The sequence below is a fragment of the Polypterus senegalus genome, chromosome 10 (genome assembly GCF_016835505.1).
Source record: "Polypterus senegalus isolate Bchr_013 chromosome 10, ASM1683550v1, whole genome shotgun sequence".
Lineage (NCBI taxonomy): Eukaryota > Metazoa > Chordata > Cladistia > Polypteriformes > Polypteridae > Polypterus > Polypterus senegalus.
In genome coordinates this window covers 164,512,403-164,529,394 of record NC_053163.1, presented here as the reverse complement: position 1 = coordinate 164,529,394, position 16,992 = coordinate 164,512,403, and the positions used below count along the sequence as shown (strand labels likewise).

At 43.5% G+C, this 16,992-nt stretch overlaps 1 protein-coding gene across 6 annotated transcripts in view; it reads right to left on the bottom strand.

Moving 5' to 3' along the window:
• elavl4 (ELAV like neuron-specific RNA binding protein 4) overlaps window positions 1–16,992 on the bottom strand; it is a 240,210-nt gene that overhangs the window by 34,701 nt on the left and 188,517 nt on the right. The window lies entirely within an intron of this gene.

Genomic DNA, 16,992 nt, shown 5'->3' with positions numbered 1-16,992 from the left:
GTTCGTTTATCAACTTCAATCGGCATCCGCATCTGGTCGGGGTGTGAAAATGCATTGTCGTGTTGATCGTTGGCCTTCTTGTCCTGTGTGTTGTGTTTTGATCTGTGTTAGTTAATTAATATTCACCATTAATTTTGTACAGGGCTTTGTTTTAGTAATTTAATCATAATTCTTTTCCTTCTTGTTTAATATATTCTTTATTATTTACTTGTTTTGAGACGCTTTTCTACGTATCTTTGTGTTGCGAGTGTCATCCTGGTCAAGTCTTCCTATAATAAACTAGTCACTATTTTTGGACGGTGTGAATCTTAGCACATGCAAATGCCGAGTGGTGACTGGTGTGTGGATGAGTGAGGATGTGTACAGGAAATGGGTTGCCAAAGACTGGCGTCCATTGAGGTTTCATTCCTCCACTGCATATGATGCTGCTGGGATAGGCTCCATCTCCTAGTGACACCACAGCTCAGTTTCACCATTTTGCTAAACAGTTTAATGTAATAATTTAGCCATTTAGGTCTCCTTGCTGGTAAATAAACACAATACATTAGCCATCATATCAGTATCACTAGATAAGAAGGGTAAGAAAAAACAAACTCGGGTCTCATTTCAGGGTGTGGTAACACATTGAGCACCACGTACTTTACAGAATATCACGTCAACACCTTCACAGAGTGCAAAGTGTGTGCAAGTTTACGGCAGACGTAAGGTAAAAATATGATCATAAATATGATTAGTTAACTAAAAGGACATCACCAGAACGAATAGCCTGCTGACCTGATAGCAAGGTGGGGAAAAAAAAAATGGCATTGTCTGCGCTGCGGCCTGCTGCTCCTTTGTCAATCATGCTGTAATTTGAGAAATGCAGTTAAGCCATACTGTCAAATTACACAGAAATCAAAACGTGCAGTATGTGCTCACGGCTGCAGGACACGGGACGGTTTACTTTGATTTGATTTGTCCAGAAAAAAAGCTCACTTGTGAAGATTGAATAAATAAAATAAGACCCATTTACCTCATTTAAGTAACAGGAGCTCCAGGAGAAAGGGCAGAGCCGACTGTTTGTTCTGAGGCTACTTTATGTGGACAGTGAAATCCTGCACATGTTCTATAACAGCTGTTCTCAGTCTTTCTGGTGTTGTGACCCACTGTTTTCTATGGCAGTGTCTATGTGACCCCTTCGAGTGTGACCCACGGTCTTTATAAACTACAGCAGTGGTGACGCAGAGGTGGACATACACTGTCCTAGAACTCTCAAACTGCCAGTCTGGTGATATCACATCAAGAGAAGCCCACCGATTCAACAAGCTGATGAAAGAGTCAGGGTAAGCTATGGGACGCCCTCTGGACCCACTGGCAGGAGTAGAGAATGAAGACAAAACTGATGGCTGCTGTGACTGACATTTTTATTAAGACCCCGAAGGTTTATTACACATCTGTTCTGGGGTCTTCTAAACCAGAGACTCCATTTCTAACACAAGTTTTGTGTTTAGAGGATTCATGTAGAAGTTGATTATTTTTTTTCACGTTTATTTTTACACCATTATTGCTTTGATTATTGCAGCTCAATGCTGGGGGTTTTGCATTTCCTGTTACCATGGTGAGGCATCCCAAGATGCACCAGGAGTGTGTAACAGTGAATTCATTGGTATACAGGTCACCGTGCTCCATCAGGTTTCTGTGAATAACCGGGTTATCAAAGCACTTATAAACACTGACTGAGTGCAATGGACATCCTCAGATTTAACAGTAACCCTGTTAAGGGTTTACATGGCCAATGCTCAGGTTATTTGTTAGCCAGGTTTCTGTGAATAATCGAACTATGGAAATGCACTTATTGTTGTGGACCCCCAAATACCTGCAGTAGTGTACCACCTCCCCATTTCTCGCTGAATTGTGATTGGTGTGGCAAATGTTCAATGGTCAGTTCCTTGGTTTTGTGGATGGTGAGCTGCAGACCTCTTTGTAGCACATGACACAGTAAAGACTGAGGTTTGCTTTCCTACAAGGAGGCGCAGACCATGTTACTCCTCACTCGCATACACTTTGGTACTTTTGCTTACTTTACAGGTGATTTACAGCGAGCTACAATATCCAAAATGGCACCAGCCTGTTGAAATATTATATTAGAAATTACCATTAATTAAGAAAATATCATTACTGCAGCAACCACCTTGAAAAAACATTGTACTCCTCTCACTGCTGCCTTTTACTGGACAGTAGAAATCTGGAACCAGTAAGTGTTAATGTTTGAGCTTAAATACACCAAAATGCCAACACAGCTCAGAAACACAAACCTCTTCTGTGCCTGCGATGTTACAAACAACTAACGTCTTCAATATTTAAAACGTGGATATGCAGTGACAGGCATGTTGTGAAAGGAGCCAGAACAAAACAGGACAAGCCGCCTGTGCTGAAGCTTCAGCCATTGCACAAATCCTTTGTTTCTGAGGGCAGCCTCTGGCAATGCAGAGATAAATAAGCGGGCAGAGGAACCAGAGTTGGTATTTATTATAAATGATGAAATGTGATCTAATAAGCAACACACAAGTAAGATAATGGAGCAAACCAAACGAGAGGTAAAATACCAAAATCAGGCTCCCAACAAAACGCACTCAATCAAGACCAGGAGTCTGCCACAGCTCCAAAAACAAACCACAATGAGGTTCAGCCGCTACAGGGTGTGCTCTCAACATCTGACCTGTTTGGAGAGTTGTGTCAGACTTCACTTGACTTGGATCTCAAATCAGGCCCTTGGCTGTCCTTTGTTTCCAATCAGCCCTGCTGCTCAAATTCCACTCTGCTCGCTGCTCTTCTGTTGTCATCTCTTCTCTGACATGAACCTCTTTTTAAGAACTTGGTCTGAGTTCTTCTAACTCGATTAACTTCTAACCAACAAGTCCAAGTGGCACCCCGGCGCATGGCTTACAGCTTCAGGAAAATTAATTTAAATGCCAGATCAGATGACGTGTGTGGAGACGGCACACTCTCCTTGAGGTCATGAGAGTTTCACTGTTCATGGGACAATAGTGGACCCATAAACGGGCAAAATATTACCATCTGCGACGACCAGCATCATTTCTATGCTGAATTGTACTGGGAACATAATTTTAAGAGAGGCACCCCAAATCGACAAGCTAATTAAAAGAGGTGGGCTCAGTCATGGGAGGTCTCCAGGCCCTGCTAGAGGCGGTAGTGGAGGAGAGAATGAAATCAAAGCCGATGGCCATTATGCGCTAAGCTGCATGTCCTCCCTTTGACACACTGCCACTGAACACCAACGAATTATTCAGCAGATGTGTGTCAAGAAATGCGACTGGGGCTCCTTCATACCAAGAGCCACACACCTTTGTAATGCCTCATTAGAACTGCGGCTGCGCTTTTTCATCTTCAGCTAAGCCGGAAGGTTTATTTCTTTTTAGTAGTTCAAGTGTGTATGTGTTTGTTAGAGCAAACAAACTGACTCTTTGTCTGTTATATCTATTACATTGTGCCTTTCATCCATCCATCTATCCCTGCCAACTAGTGTATCTATCTATTATATATAGTCCCTTTCATATCCATCTATCTATTAATTATATAGCGCACTTCCTTCTCTGTCTATCACAGGCACTTTTTTGTAAAAGCAGCAGCAAAGGAATAAAAGCTCAGCATTGCAGGTGTCACATCTGTGAAAAGACGGAGTGGGTCCCTGTTTTTGTTTCTAACACACTCATAAACTGTGTAATAATCAATTTATTATATCCCCAAGAAACCCACACGCTCCTCTATTTTTAGACACACGCCAACACTTATTCATGCGAAGTGAAAATCACACGTTTTAAAGGTGTTCCAAAAGAAAGTCAAGCCCACCCCCTAGTTTTCTACTTTTCCTTAAAGTTTCTGCGTGTTTTTCTCCTCATCCAGATGTCTCTATCAACACCTTCCCGGCATTTGCTGAATTCTTCTCGTCTCGACTTTCCTGCACTGGGATCTGCTCTCTTCACACCTCAGGCATGCATTTTTAGGAGACAGTTTACAGGAAGACAGACTGAAAATTGCACTGACAACCTAAGGTGGTGCGGAGGCGGAACCTGCTAAGCCCCCTATCTACTGTTAACTGCTACTAATGAACCCAGAGGAGCTTTCTTTTCTGGAGAACGAAGCTCCGAGATGCAAGAAAAGTAACACGGCAGTGTGGCCTGACCCAGCGATCCCCCTGAAATTCCGTGGGCACTAGCAGGGGGTCTGCCCACCTTGGCTCTGGAGCTGTCTCAGTGATGGCACTTGGAGAAATGTGAGCTAAACAGCATGCAGCCGCGCCTGGGCCACCGAGTGCCTAATTAATGTTTATATCCTTTAACGTATTCCCTCATGTAATTGAATCCATTCTCGTCCGTATGGTCAGATCAGCTCTGAAGCGTCTTTTTCTTTTTTTTTTTTTTTGTTGCAGAGCCGCTGTAGAGACACAGTCATGGCTCATTGACTTCTACCTTCTGTACGCTCAAACAGGCAGTGGAAAGGTCACCTTATTCAGCGCCGCAGACTCGTCGCAGTGTGCTGCCCGTCGTATGTGTGCTGCCCTTCAAGTGCGACATTATAATAACAACAGAAAAGGCTTCACTTTTTTCCAATTGTCCCTACTAGACATATAACTATGTCTTTTGTGAAGATTCTAAATAAAACTCATACAGCTGCACTGTTTAAAGAAAAAAAAGGTCAATGATAAGCACTTGCTTTCATAAAAGGATTCAAAAACAGAATGGAATCAACACTTGGCATGATTTTAATTTACCTGGGCGTGAAATCCAGTAAATGGCGCCTGCTTCTTCTACAGTGGAGCTAAACTGGACTTGACCACCGCCAGTAGACCACTAAGGACAGTAAGGTGTGTGGACAGCTCAATGACCGATAAATCATTATCACAAGCAGACCGGGCTCGAGAGTGAGCCAGGAGGAAAAGATGAAGGACAACCAAGGGACAAAAACCCGGAGATCAAAAAGTACGAGCGTCAAAGCCAAAACGTGAGACAAGGACACAAAAAACAAACAAAAGCAAAGAAGTCGTTCAGCAAAACGGACTTGGAAAGAACAACTGGAAAAGGGCTTTGAATCGCAACTCTGATGAGGACCTTTCAACCCATGGTGTTGTGTCACAACCTCAGAGGACACACCCCTAACAACGAGCGCATCTGCCCTAACAACAGGAGCTCCAAAATAGTCCAACACATTCATAACCCATCACAATGAAGAAGGATCACCACAACCTAATGTCAGAATCAAACTCGGGGGCTCGAATCAAAACCGAAAAACATGTAGAAATCAGAACAAGGACGTGGTTACCAGCAAAGACTTGTTTTATATGCTTAAGAGATTTGGTGGTTTTGTATTCGTTTATAATCGCGAAAGCATAAAACATTCTCAAACCCAACTGCTCCGATTCTGTTTCGAAGTGGGATGGAGCATTGCCACCTAAAATGGAGGGGCTTGTCCAGAGGGCAAAAGTAAAGAGCAGGGAGGTTGAGAGAGAAAGCGTCAGAGTAGGGCAAAGCAAACTGGCCATCAGAAGATAAAGTCAGGGTCAGGAAGCATTTGGTGCAGCATTAGACCACTTTATAACACAAGAAAGAACAAAGGAGAGACGGCAGAGGCTTGGGGACCACCTGGTATCCTGGTTAAAGTGTGCAAGCTGTGCACAAACCAAGAGTCCAAATAACAAGACAATAATCGGGGATGTTGCTTGTTCGATGGGGCCTCTGTGCATTCTTGAATCTGGTTTGCGATCAAACTTTGACTTCAGCGACTCTTTTTTAAGTATCATGTGTGGAGGAAGAGGCAGGCCCTCCATGGCCAAACTGGAAGTGATACCAGTGGGCTTCATTGTTCAGTCTGCACATGGAAGAGAAGCAGCTGTTAGCGACCACATGTCCCCAGACGCCTGTTTGTGAGTCCTTACCTTTAGAAGCGACTTATAATATAAAGTGACACTCTTCTCACTGGACTGGGGCTCTGGAGGTCTGCAGCTAGGGTCTACTGAAATATTCAGCTTTGTTGTGGTTTGTAAACTGAAAACACATTTCATAAAAGACTTTCTTTGTATAGGTGAATGTTCATAAAGGAGTCATTCGCTTGTATTGGTTGGGGTGTGTAGCGACTTCTCTTTCCTTGGCTAGCTGGTCAGTTTATTATTTCTGACCAGGTGAATGTTTAAGTTTGGCATCCGGTCAGAAACGTTGGTGCAGCTTTAAGACTCAGGTCAAGGCTCACCCCTCTGCCTCTGCCACACACATTGATAAAGAGTTATGCTAATCCGTCCCATTACATGTTCTTTTAGAAAAGAAAAAAAAAAAAAGAGCTCATTAACGTGATTTTAATCATTGTGACATCCTGGAAACTCATAATTTGACATTTTAAACCTCTGAGTTGCTTGCACTTACAACGAGAAACCTCTCTTTCGGTACAACCTTTCTGTCAGCAGTGAAACAACGCGGTCAGCTCTCCGTCTGTCTGTTGATAGTGAAGATCGGAGACCCTATTCTGTAATTGTCATTGTCACGCACCAACTATGTTTTCAAAATAAAGAACAAAATCTTAAACAACTAGTGAAGAGATACATCTGTTCTTTCCAAAACACTCGCAATTTCAACTTAAGTGTAATTCTTAAAATAAATAACTAACTAAAACTTTCAATTTGAGAAACACCAAGCTACAAAGTGAATGACAGACCTGGAGAAGCACAGACATGAAGTAAACACCCCATAATCTATCTGTTATATAGTGCCTTTCACAACAGAGTGTTGGGCTTATCTTGTCCCAGCGGCAGTGAGCTGTGGAATCTGTAAGGGCCAAGCCTAAGTGAATTCATGCTTCCTGCTCCTGTTGTAATTTTCTGTAAGAAACGATGCAACGGTCGTCTGGAATATGTGAGTGTCCCTGTAAGTTTGTACCTTATCCAATTCCTGTTTCTAGTGGAATGCCTTCATTTGTAAGGCCGGCCCTCTCTACAGGGGGAGGCGAGCACCTGGCTTAGAGGGCCAACAGATTGTATGGGGAGGAGCTATCAGTATGTAAATAGGTGGCGGGAAAAAAGAAAAGGACAGAGCCAGGAGAAAGGAAGACTCCAGCACAGAAAGAGGTGCGAGGGAAAGGTTTGACCCTTCATGGATATCGCCAGATGAACCCAGGTTCATTTCCAGATAAATTATTTCTACTTTCGAGCGAAAGGTATTCGGGAGAGGACCTGATGGACCAGCGCAAGGAACGGTTAAACTGTACGTTTCCCGGAATAGGAGGTATGGTCGGCAGACTGAGCTCAACTGTCACATACAGATAAACTTTAAAGGACTATAAAATCCATTGTTTTTTTGTTTTGTTTCCCTTGCTCAAATCTCTATTAGTATGTATGTTGTCAAGTGTTTAGTGCCGTGATTTGTGGGCGGTGGGAGCGCTGCAGTGCGATATTATGTATATAAGATTTTTTTTTTGTTACAGTGAGCATGTGTATTGACTTATAACAGTCATTTTTTACTTGTCCCTGCTTTCACTGGTCACTTGCGCCCTGGATTATTTATTTTCTTTTTCCTATGCTGCCTCTCAAGGAGGGCAGCGCATATTATAATCATGCCGGATCTGAGTGTGGTACAACGGCTCTGTTCTGATAATTTCATCTGCTTCATCCTATCTCAGGTCATTTTTGGGTCCAGCATGGTTGGCTTACACCTCTGTAGCCCTCAGGCACACTTAAAAGACCGTTTTACCATTACAATCCACTCAAAACTAGTTCCGCTTCTCGCTCCCCACTGACTTCAATGCATATTGGCGAATGTGACAAAATTCCCAAACATTTCTGTGATTTTGTCGAACTTGAAACCAAGTGAATGTAGTGAGGTTTGCTCAGCACCATCTGTGAAGTTCCATATACATTCATCAGTGCTTCGTCTTCCTATGTGTGTCTTCATGGGTGCTCATTACGTCACCAGCCATTTGGAGGTCTATGATCGCCTCTGTCTGTGAACTTGTGCTCTGAGTCTGCCCCTCGGTGAAGGGTGCTACACCAAAATAAAATGGAATCATTTTTCACTGTTTAATTTACAGTATTTGTTTTTAGTGAGCACCAACATTTTGTTTTTCTGGATTTCATGGGTGCCACCACTTTCCGTACCCCATCACTATAATGCTGCACTGTGTTGTGAATGTCACTATTGTTAACATTTAGTTTTGGTCTTCCTTGAGTTCTATTGATGTTTTTTTTTTCCTTTGAAATGATATTTTTCTGTATGAAGTACCTTAGGGCTGAGGTCCTGTGAGGTTACTTTTTGTAAGAAAAGATGTATTATTTTCCGTTATATAGCTTTTTTGTCGTGTTGCTGTTTTGTTTTTCTATGTGCCATCTTGTGAATTGGTCATCAGGATGCCAACCCCAGGTGGTGGAGATGTGTTTTTGCATGATGCCACATGAGCCGTCAGTCATTAGCGCGGCGTGTTATAAACTGCCATGACGCATATTTTACTGTCTGTGTTTTGAGAAAAACAAATCCTTTTTTAATGGGCCGCGCTCCTTTTTCCTGATTTTCTGCTTTTGATATTCTTTTCCTCTGAGTTTGCTTAGTTATTTTTGCCTTTGTTATTTTTGATCTCTCTGTCCTCCAGGTAACAACTTTTGCTTTGCTCTTTGACTAGTTTTTATTTCCCTGTCTCTTTATTCATCATGTTTGGCTCGGCTGCAGCACAAAATGGCAAAAAAGTGAGTGGACCTCCGATTATCACGAGTCATACCAGGACTTCACTGAGTAGGCCTCAGCACAGGCAGCCAGGCCCCAAACTTGAGCAGGCAGGCTTCTAGTACTGCTCAGGTTAAAAAAAAATACACAAATGTCCTTCAAGGGAGAGATAAAACTAAAACTTCAGGCTTGAGAAGACAAAGCCAACAACCAATGTTTATAAATGAGCAATTTGTTTATATCAATGAAAGAAGCAAAAAAAAAAAAAGGCCAAACAATGAAGATAGGTGAAAAACAAACAGAAAATCCAACCCAGTCCTCATGACAATGCCAGCTCTTCAACAGTCAATGAACCTCTGAGGCACGTGTCTCCTCCACCAGAGCATAAAGTCAGAGGGTGGTCCCTCAGCAGTGATGTCATGGTGGCCCCGCCTCTTGGGGTTCCACCCACAAACCACAGGAAATGTAGCTTTGATGCTCACATACACAATACATTACAATTAAACTTTATGTACTGTGGCCATTTGGGGACGTCATTGACCCCCAAACCCCTCCCCCAACCCCCAGACACATCTATTCTGAATACAGTGTAGGTGTAAAGAATGTTTCATTTTAAAGAAAATCCCTTCCAACAGGCTTCTTCACAATAAAAACAATTCCTTCCCTCTCCGTCACTCCTTCTAGGCAAGCTTTGTACTCCTCCTCCTCATCATGACCCCAGCTCTCTAAACAGTGTAGAGGGCTCCTCTGCCAAACCATGGTATCCAGGACAAACTTCCAGGTGAGGCGGACATTCCCTAGGATGGGGGAATTCACTTTCCAACAGCGCCCCCTGTTGTACCCACAGTTCCCAAGAAGGCAGCAATATGGAACCACACTTCCCATACTGGCCTGTGGATATCCAAGTGAGGAGGACATAACATGAGCACAGGTGGCTGGAAAGGGAATGCCAACCGTCCAGGGGTGGGATGCCCCTTTGCTACACTTGAGCTCACCAAAAAGTGATGCTGCCAGCCAGCATACTGGGAGACAGTAAGATCATGGGAGAAAGTCTCCCATCATCCTTTATTTGTACTTGTCTCCCAGCCTGCCAAGATGCCAGTCCTACTGCATGCTCTGTCACACTGGCATTTGATGCCAGCCTCGTGACAGATGCCACCATATCATGATCAGGTTTTATTTTTGGGGTCTGTACTCACTTCTAAATAAAGTTGCTATATTTTAGCATCTTCGCCTGGTAAATTTTGGGTCCTTCATTAGGGGTGTGGCCCACGAGGTTTTGACCTCCGGTTCATCGGTATGACGCCATAAAAGGTCAGCTAGGCACTCATTTCTTTATCTGCTCTGTGAACTTTAATGGCTTCTCTTCATGTCCTTCTTAGTTTGGACTTCTTGCCACTCATCTGGGTTTTGTTTGCTATTTTTTACTTCTCTTTATTTTGTTTCTCCCGTCAATTGTGAGCTAGGACACATCCATCTTGTTGGCCTCCTGGCCAGGCAAGTGAGTGGCGTCCATCTTACCCGCAATGAGAGCCCACAAGTGACAATAAGTAACAGAATATCAACAAAAATTACATGAAAACTAATAAGTTAAAACCAACATTAAAAGTAAAATAAGGCCCGTCTCACACCTAACACTGGGCACGTCAAGCATGTGGCCATGAGGTCTAAGATGGTATTTCGCATCAAATGATGTCTGAACTTTAAGAAACATCTCGGTGAGAGATCTGTGCTCAAATTTATTATCCTCATCATTTGTTATTAATTTAACAGAAGCCTTTGTCCAAGACGACTTACAAAGCAAATTATGACTGTGCCAGCATCAAAGCAACAGAAAACAAGATTTAAAAAAAAATGTAATTTTATTTAGCACTAAAAGTTTGGTGACTTTGTTGAAATGCTCAGCTGTACTTCTGTAAAGCCCCCAAGTCGCTCTCTGCCCCACCGTCCAACAGAACCAGCCATCAAACACAACATACAACGGACGTCCAAACGTGACAAGTTGCCATAATTAGCTAACAGAAAGATGGCCGCCTTCCATCATCAAGTCTTTGGCGTTTGCTGTGGGAGGCACGCGTCTCAGATTCTAATTTTATGCCTGACTGAACTTCTGTGTTGGTTGATGCTTTTCTGTTGGGCTCTGAATCGAGGCTCTCTGAAGAATGATCTAGAAAAAAAAAATAATAAATCGCTCGTTGCAGTACATTTGCTTCTAATGTCACAGACGCCATATGTCTCCTGGCCAAAAAGGTATAAACGTGTAATGACGGCAATTCATTTACTGTCTTCTCTGCTGATGTCAAAAAGGTTTTTTTGTTAATTGCATACAAGTAATCAGTAGACGATGCAGTAGCTTGGTTGGTCAACATCACACATTTTAATATAAACGTTCAATTTTTATGTTTGGAAGTTCTACAGGGCCTGTTAAACTAGAGAAATGAAAAGCCTTTGGTGGGCCGACATGCTGCTCTCCTTGCAAGTAGCGAGTGACGGTGTGTCCCACCTGTGGGTCTCGTCATTGGGAATGCAGAGGTGACCACCCTTCTTTTAAATCGGAGCTATAGCGTGAAATCTGTCGTTGGCATTGCATGCGGTTGTGCAGGTTGTGGTGCGGCTCACATTGTGCCCTCGAGGATGGTGCTCAGCTGTACACCCAACTGCTCTTACAAGTCTCCAACAATAAAGGCATCAGTCCGATATCAAATAATAGCAACACGGAGCATCATTTTAGCTTCACATTAATGTGTAACGTCCTCCAAGTGCTTAATTAAATGCAGGGTCACAGGGGGGCTGCACCGCCATAAAATTGCCTTTCTGCTGAGGCTTACGGATTTTATTCACTCAAGTCACAATGAAGCACTAAACAGCAACAGGCAAATAAAAGCGGCACACTCTGAAGGCCAAAGCCACGCGCAGTCATAACCCCGATGCGGAATGAACAAATGGCGCTTGGCTGTCATGTAACGTTCAGTGTGCTAGACAAAGCTTCACCTGCCAGAAACGCAGAGACAGAAATGGCCGATCGATACAAAAAAAAGAAAGTGCGCAGCAGTGGCTGCCTGCTACTTAATGAACAGCTGGCCAAAGACAAACATGTCCACTTCATCTCTGAGACTGCACCTTCTTCCCAAGCTGCTCCTCGTTTCATCCGATTTATGGCATACCCCCCCCCTTTTTTTTTCTCCCCAAGGATTGATTTGAAAAGGTTTGCTTTGAATCCCCTTTCTGACAATTGCTAGCCCACCGCTGTGACTGTGAATCTGTTACCAAATCGAGCCAATAGATGTGGGAAGTGTCCATGCAGGAAAGGCACCCTGGGAACGGCGCTCCCCGCACACACTGCACCATTCCTGGGAGGGCAACATGCCGATTTACGGAACAAAGTCTGGGGTTTTATTCTGTTAATTGTATGAAAGAAATGATTTTTTAATACACCTATAAATTAATACAAAGCTCACTGCCAGTCTTGCCTAAAACAGCTTCTTACTTTTTCACCTTCTTTACGGGACAAGTCTGGTATTTTACAAGTTGAAGTGATTTCTTCACAAATGTGCCACACATGTATTGGCCGAACGTGGAGTTGCGTCCTCAGGTTAAGCCCTTTCCTCCTATTCGTCATCTTTTCTCCCTTCTCCATGGGGTCCATTTGTACTGATCAACCTTCTCCAAACCGCTCAGTCCTGCGCCACCTCGCTAGTCAAGTCCTTTCCCTTCAGATCTCCTTTTAGTCACGGCCACCCTTGGCACAGTAGCCCTCAGGGGTCAGGTGAGGCCCCTGCATGTCACCTATGGGGTACACTTTGGCATTTTCTGAAGCTGATTGGATTGATTCCATCATTAAGGTTTTACAGCTGGACGCCCCTTCTGCTTATCTGGGTTTGGGTCTGGCACCGAGTTGGGCTGGATTGCCGCCCAATGACTTAATTAAAGTTAAGCGATTTCAATAAATCAAATAAAACATCTTAGCCACATTGGCGCTTGACACTGTAGGCTATGGGGCACAGAGGAAAAGCTTAGAAACTCACCAAAGACGTCCATTTTTTTAAAGCCATGACAGTTACTGAGTGTCGCTTTGCCTCTTGCGATTTCTCAAACATTGTAAAAGCACCAATATTATGAGAGTCGGCCATTTTAAAAGAACAGTCAACAGTGCGTTAGTCTTCATGCACAACAACCTTTCAACCCACCTGGGCCGCAGTGTCCTCCCGATTCACTGTAAACATTTCGTGAAGTGCAGTTGGATTTGTTTTGATTTATTTCGGTATTTACATAAGAACTCGCACAAACATATTATTGCCATGAGAGAAACAGGAGCAGTAGTAATATGTGAGAAAACGACCGACAGAAACACAGAAGTCAAAGATCAGTACTTGACAGCTGCCTGGCCTTGAAGACTGGACGTAATTGGTGTGTTTTTAAGCTTCGCCTCCATTGTACAGCGTCAGTAAGGGCAAGAGATTTTCTAAATTTTATAGATGGTGCTTAACTGTGGCAAATGCATTTAAAGAATGTGTGTAAAGAAATAAGTTTGACTTGAAAAATACCAAACTTAACCTTTAACTGCACTTAGCTAACATTTGTTATCCATGTTTATATAAACTTTGGAATTTCTTTGTCTACACAGTGTGGCTCAAAATGAGCAAAGAGTTCATGCGCCACTTTCCAATAGATTTGTTGAATTAAAATAAATACGTAGAGTGGAGACTGGGTGGTCTCAAACCCCCAAACGCTTGACACTGTCTGTCACAAAGACGCAAGTCCCAGGTTCATTTTAAAGAACATCTTTAGAGTTTTTTTTTTTCCTCTACAATCAACTCCACGCTTCTCTCTTTCTTTGTCCTCCTCCTCTTCTGACTCCAAGGCGGCTCCTTTAACTCCGGACACAGGAGTATTTCCGGCACTAAGGAAGCACTTCCATGTCAAGTGAAGCCCCCTTAAACTAAAGTCCCCAGCTCCATCTGGCAGCACGCACGGCACCCATCAGGGCTGCCCAACAGAACTACAATTCCTTCAATGCCTTGTGGGTGTGCACATGATTGACCCAGCCAAGGAATACCACCACCTAGTGAATTGAGGGAGTATATGCACTGACACAAAAGAAACCATAAAGGAATACACAAGAAATGATCGGGAGAATCGGAGTCGGTGAAAGAGCAGAAGGCCAAAAACTGGGAGTCAACACGGCTGGGCGTCGGAACAAGAATCAAAAATCATAGCTAGAAAAAGAATTGGCAGAGAACAGCAAAAATCAGAGGAAAACAAAGGTTTACATGTCAAACTGCCAAGGACAACCATTAAACCGTCGCTCTGATGACATCACCAACGAGCACATCCCAGTGTATTCTGGGAAATGTCGTCACATAAATGGGAAATACAAAAAGCTCTAAAATAGAAATATATGCTTCTAAAAGAATCCAAATTCACCACTTCTAACCAAACATTTGAAATCCTTGCCTTTGAAAACCACAGATTCCACATACAGATAATCCGATTTGTACAAACGTGAAAGGGCACAACAGTATCCTGTCCTGACAGGCAGAAGTCTCTCCCTGTTCTTCCATTTTGTTGTTCTGCTGGAAAGGGAACACTACCCATTCTAGTCAGGATGTCCATTGTAAGGGTCTATCATCTAGGCAAGCAGCCATCCATCCCTGCCTTCCATACCAATCTACACGAACCCTTTTCCAGGGTGACTTCAGAACATTTATTTAAAAGACATCCATGACACCTGCATTACACAAATGATTTTAATATATTTATAACATTCTCCCAAAATAGTTGAGCAAATAATAAAAGGAAAGTTTAGGACACCTAAATGAACTTCATAGTAACGATAAAATATCAAGTACCTGCGTTACACCAAATGTCTGCAGCAGTCCCCCCTTTGCACCTTCACCTTTTTACCCTGCCGCCACACCCAGTCCTACACTCTGCTTTCGTTTTGCCCTCCATCGACCGTCTGCTTCCAGAGAAGGTGGCAGGGAACAGAGAAGCCAGGGATGGGATGTCAATGTCAGCTATTAAAAAGTGTAAAAACTCGGGCTTGTAACCCAAAGGCAATGAGGGTCTTTATAAATGAAAATTATTTATTTTGAGGACACAAGAGAAATAACAAAAATACTCAACACAGCAGAGAGGATCTGCCTTAAAGAAAGTCCATGCTAACAACTCCCAGAAGCCTTACCCAAATACAAAACCAGAAATTGGGAAAGAAAATCAAACATACCGAGAACTCCAAAGAAATGCAATGAACCACTGCTGGCTCTCTCCTGCGCACTGACCTTCATAGCCAGAGGGAGGATCCAGCAGCAGTGATGGCAGGGTGGCCCCGCCTCCTGGGGCTCCACCCACAACACACATGGAACATTCAAACATTTCAGGAGACACTAGATGGATGTTTTCAAATAAAACAAAAACACCAGCAAAATATAAAATACAGCTAAATCCAGGTTGGCATGTAACCTTTTCTCCTGTTACTTAGATGTGTGATGAATATTCCACGGAGACACCCAACGTCCTGCTCTAAAATGATGGCGTCCATAACAAAACAAAGATGACCTTACGACATAACTTTAAATGTATAGAACTTTTACAGATTGTTGCAAAAAAACCCAAAAAAACTGTTTTTTAGAATTCTTTTATTCTCGACTGTCTTGTCAGAACTGGTCATGTAAACAACCTTCTAAATTTACGACGGTTTTACCATGAGCTGACCGTCAGTGGATAATCTGCTGCGTGTGGAGTCTTTTTACTCCAGGAGGCTCTGCCATTAGGCCTCTTTTGAGGTTTCTGATTCGCTTTGCTTTGGACGCCTGAGTAATGTTGTGCTCTTTTGATTCTTAGCCCTGACTCTTAACTTTGCATAGTCAAGCATCTCCTGGTCTTATGGATTCTCACAGTAAATTCTTTAGACACTCCTCACATGTCTTAACTTTGCATAACATGGAGTGCAAGCTCATACAAAAGTAACTTGTTTAGAGATCTTTTGGATGTCGTTTAGAAAGGCTCACAAGCCACAAAGTTGAAGGAGCTTGCCGAACACCTCCATGATCCAACTGTGGTGAGACACAGACCAGGGCATGGAGACCAAACCATTTATAACACGTTGAGTGTGCCCAGGAACACAGTAGCCTCAAGAATTAAGAAATGGATGAATTTTAGGACCACCAGGACTCTTCCTAGAGTTGACTGGGCAAGAGCAGCCTCGGCCAGAGCGGAGACCAAGAAGCCAATGGTCACTCTACCAGAGCTTCAGACATCCTCTGCTGAGATGGCAGATCCAGTAGGAATGATGACCATCTCAGCAGCACTCCATTAATCAGGTGTTTATGATACAGTGGATAGATGGACGCCACTCTTTAGTAAAAGACGCGTGATAGGCTGCTCGGAGTTTGCTAAACGTCACTTAAAGGAGTCTGGGAGCACAAGGAGAAAGACTGGTGAAGATCAGGCACTGCTCACCCCCTGCCTAACACTATTGCTACTGTGAAGCATAGGGACATTGAGGCTGGTCAGAACAGAGGGAATGGTAAAAGCAGCCTTTGAAGGAATCCTGCTCCACAGTGCACGCCATCGCAGACTGGGGTGACAGTTCAATGCTGGAGTGGCTTCAGGACAAGTCGCCGATTGTCCTCGAGTGGCCCAGCCAAAGCCGAGAGTTAAAGTAGACCTGTGGTGGCCGTTCACAATCTAACCAAGCTTGCCATGAAAAATGGGATAAACTGCCCAGATCCAGGTGTGCAAAGCTTGTGGAGACTTGCCCAAGAAGACCTGTCGAAGGGGCTTCTACGATGTGCAGAATGAGGGGCCCGAATTTTTTATTTTTTTAATAAATTTACAAACCTTTCTGAAGACGTATTCACTTCCTCGTGATGGGTCATTGGGTGTAGAATGTATTTATTGTAGGTACCATACAAGCAGCAGTGGCATCCTGGTCAGGATAAAGGAAGGATTCATGCCTGATGAGGAGGCCATAATGGAAGAAGCAGGTGAACGAGCCCACCGGGAGAAACAATCCCCCACACAACAGGTGGACCACTTTAGGACACCCACAGGGTGGCACAGGAGTTGGAGTCTTTGGGGGCCACCAGGGGGTGCTGCCCTGGTTTGTGTACGATCTGGAAGCGCTTCAGACAGTTGAGACTGGAAGGTTTCTGGGTTGACTTTAAAAGAAGCCCGACTCTGACTTGATCTTAAGTGAGGCAGCAGGCAAGAATCAGAGAAAGAAACGACAACATTTTGTATTTTGATTACTGTTGTTTTGCATGGTGATTATTAGAGAGGTGGCTTAGGTAAA